This window comes from Pteropus alecto, unplaced genomic scaffold (assembly GCF_000325575.1).
Source record: "Pteropus alecto unplaced genomic scaffold, ASM32557v1 scaffold72, whole genome shotgun sequence".
NCBI lineage: Eukaryota > Metazoa > Chordata > Mammalia > Chiroptera > Pteropodidae > Pteropus > Pteropus alecto.
Genome location: NW_006436811.1, coordinates 15879476 through 15879913, shown reverse-complemented (window position 1 = coordinate 15879913; position 438 = coordinate 15879476).

Genomic DNA, 438 nt, shown 5'->3' with positions numbered 1-438 from the left:
AAGGAAGGAAGGAAGGAAGGAAGGAAGGAAGGAAGGAAGGAAGGAAGATAAAGAAAAGAAAGAAAGAAAGAAAAAACAAAACTATAATCTCACTTACATGTGGAATCTTAAAAGGTCAAATACATAGAAGCAGAGGGTAGAGTGGTGGTTACCAGGGCCAGGGAGGTGGGGAAAATGGAAAAATGTTGGTCAAAGAGTACAAAATTGCAGTAATAATGATGAGTAAGTCTGGGTATCTATTATACAGAATAATGATTATAATTAATACCGTACAGAATGCTATAAATTTGCTAAGAGAATAGATTTTAGGTTCTCTCATCACACATATGAAAATGGTAACTACATGAAGAAATGATATCTTAATTAACTGGTATGTGATAATCATCTTATTATGTATATATATATATCAAAACATGTTTCATATCTTAAATATATATA